Below are 3,565 nucleotides of genomic sequence, written 5' to 3' on the forward strand. Positions count from 1 at the left end.
TGAGGGGCCCTAGAAAATGCATCACATCTTTCTTATTTTTGGAGGCAGTAGGTCCTGGATAGCTTTGATTTTTGACGGGTCTAGCTCAATACCTCGGCGGCTGACTATGAAACCTAATAATTTTTCAGCAGGAACTCTGAAGGCACACTTTGCAGGGTTCAATTTCAAGTTGTATTTTCGAAGCCGATCAAAAATTTCTTTAGGTCTACTATGTGATCCGAACTCCTTTTAGATTTGATGATAACATCATCCACGTACACCTCTATTTCCTTGTGTATCATGTCGTGGAAGATAGTCATCATGCCCTCGTGTAGGTGGCCCCAGCATTCTTTAAACCAAACGGCATCATTTTGTAACAATATATTTCCCATGGTGTGATAAAGGCGGTCTTTTCGGCATCCTCTTCATTCATCCAAATTTGGTGGTATCGTGCGAAGCAATCCACGAAGGATTGGAGTTTGTTCTTGGAGCAATTGTCAATCAGTATGTGTATGTTAGACAGCGGGAAATCATCCTTAGGACTTGCTCTGTTCAGATCTCGGTAATCAACACATACTCTAACTTTCCCATCTTTCTTTGGAACTGGCACAATATTGGCCAACCAGGTTGGGTATTCGACCACTCGGAGAACCTTGGATTTTATTTGCTTGTGACCTCCTCTTTATCTTCAAACTCATATCTGGCTTGAACTTTCTGAGCTTCTTCTTCACCGGTGGACACATGGGATTGATGGCTAGCTTGTGAGCTACTATGGATATGCTTAAACCAGTCATATCGTCATAGGACCATGAAAAGATGTCCTCATTCTCCTTTAGGAATCTGATATACTCTTCTTTCTCTGACGGTGATAGATGAATGCTTATACGAGTTTCCTTGACTATTTTGGAATCCCATAAGTTAACGGCCTCAGTTTCCTCCAAATTAGACTTTGGTTTGTTTTCAAAATTCTCTACTTCTTTGATGATTTCCTCAGATATTATATCGTCTTCCAGATCTTCTGAATCACTGTCCTTAGGTTGCATTGTCTCATTACATGTCAAAGTCGTAGTTCATCAGGATATGTAATAATTATGCTAAAAAGAATATAGAAAGATAATGATAAATATGAAAAGCAATAATTCATTAAAAATATTTAAAATGTCAACAAGTACGACTCGATGGCTCGAGTAATTATTTCAAACAAAATACTGAAAATGTTTTAAATGCTCAAAACTATTTGAAAATAATTCATGCTAATTTTTCAGGCTACCCAGGAACTCGGCGAGCCTGGGATGGTGCAGCGGTCCAGTTCTTGAGAACAACTCTTTCTTCCATGGTTTGAATAGTAAGGTCTTCCTCCTCCTCCTCATCAACAATTGCACTGTAGTCCATGTCTTCTTTATCTAGAAACATCTTCCTCATGTCGGCCAAAACCTCATCTTACTCAAACCCCCACATCATGTCAGTCTGATGGAATATTTGTTGCAAAGGTGGTACGGGTTATTCTAGCGGATAATAAGGGACACGCCACAGCGGTTTCCAATCCTGATATTCTTGCCATGTGTATTCATATCCGAGTCCAAAAGTCGTGCCATGATACTTTGGTTGTACGGGTTTGGTGATCCCCTGAAGCTTTTTTCCAAGACCCTTGCCTGGTTCATATCCTGTCCACAACAATATGCTTTCTATCTTCTTGCTCCACTATCGATCCTTTTCAATTGCGTTCACCCATTCAATGCGGTGATACGTTTCTCCGCCCAACTTACTCCTATTTTTGATGACTGGAACGGTCTGATTAGTGTAGGTGGGGTTGCTTCCATCTTCATGAATGATCACTTCCTGATGATTCCACTCGAACTTCACAGCCTGGTGTAGAATTAAAGCCACTGCCCCGACTGTATGTATCCATGGCCGTCCCAATAATAGATTGTAAGTAGCAGATATATCTAGCACTTGGAACTCAACATCAAACCAGGTGAGACCCATCTGTAGATTGAGTTTGATTTCTCCGATAGTAGCTCTCTTAGATCCATCGAATGCCTTCACATTCATGCTTCTCATTCGTATCTCATGCAGGACTTTACCCAATCATTTTAGAGTGGTCTGTGGACATATATTCAGACTCGAACCTCCATCTATCAAGACCTTGAGGATGAACTTATCTTTGAATTGCACTGTGATGTGCAACACCCTGTTGTGACTCAATCCTTTTGGTGGTAACTCATCTTCGTGGAAAGTGATTTTGTGGCTCTCCAATACCTGTCCGACCATGTTAGCCATCTCTCCACTAGTTATGTCGGCGGGTACATAAGCTCCACTCAACACCTTCATCAAAGCATTCATGTGCGCGTCTGAGTTTTGCAACAATGATAAGATAGATATCTGAGCGGGAGTTTTGTTCAAGTGGTCAACAACATAGTACTTCCTTACTTGTATCGTTAGTTCCAGTATCAACAACATGTATCTTAGGTGCAGCTTCTTTGCTCATTCCTCCCAGATTCTCAGGTGTGTAAATGCTGCCAGTCCTAGTCATACCTTGCGCAGCACCTGTTTCTTCAATTTTGGCATTTCCTTTTCTTCTTGCTTCCGCAACATAATCCTACGGGATAGCATCATACCCGTAAGATGGTGTGGGAGCTACCATTACAGTGAAGGGTGTAGCTACCTCAACTTCAAATGGCACCTGGGTTTGAACTACAACTGGCGTGAGGGTGACCAGAGATGTTTTAGGAGCGTCTCCCTGTCGAATGAGTCCAATGGACCCTTCTTGATCCCACCACTTATCAATTTCTATCATGTTCACTCCCTCACCTCTGTGATTCGGTAGAGGTTTGTTGCGAATATTTGGTGCAGCTTCCTTTGCTTGTATAACCTTAGTGTCGATCAGAGTCTGAATTTTGTCTTTCAATGTTCGACACTCCTCAATGGTATGACCCTTCATGCCTGAATGATAGGCACATGTTTTGTTGGGGTTGATCCATTGGGAGGGATTTTCCATAACAATAGCATGAATAGGGGTGACGTAACCAGTGGCCTTCAGTCTCTCATACAGTTGGGCTATGGGTTCAGCAATTGTGGTGTACTGTCTGGGCGGTCTGCGGTCGAAATTAGAACGTGGCTTTGGGTAGTTTTGCCCAGCGGGTGGAGGTGAATGGTAATATGCAGGTTGAGTATTGTAGGTATGATAGGTGGTAGCAGGGTATTGGTATTTTGGGGGTGAGGGTTGATATGTGGATGGAGGTGTTTGGTATGTGAGGGGTGACTTAGGGCCCTGGGCTACTATCACAGAACCCGCTTATTTCTTCTTTGAAATACCTCCTGATTGCAAAGCTTTATTCGTGGCGTGCAATGCCTCGAAATTGGTTACTATCCCATTCTTAATTCCTTCATCTATTCTTTATCCTAGCTTGATGATGTCAGAGAACTTATGATTTTCGATGACCATCAACCTTTCGTAATACTGTGGATCTTGAACTCTAACAAATAACTTGTTCATTTGTTCTTCTTCAAGTGTTGGCTTTACTTTCGCGGCCTCTGATCTCCAATGAGTAGCATATTTGCGGAAGGTTTCAGTCGGCTTCTTTTT

This window comes from Nicotiana tabacum, chromosome 24 (assembly GCF_000715075.1).
Source record: "Nicotiana tabacum cultivar K326 chromosome 24, ASM71507v2, whole genome shotgun sequence".
In the NCBI taxonomy this organism is placed as follows: Eukaryota; Viridiplantae; Streptophyta; class Magnoliopsida; order Solanales; family Solanaceae; genus Nicotiana; species Nicotiana tabacum.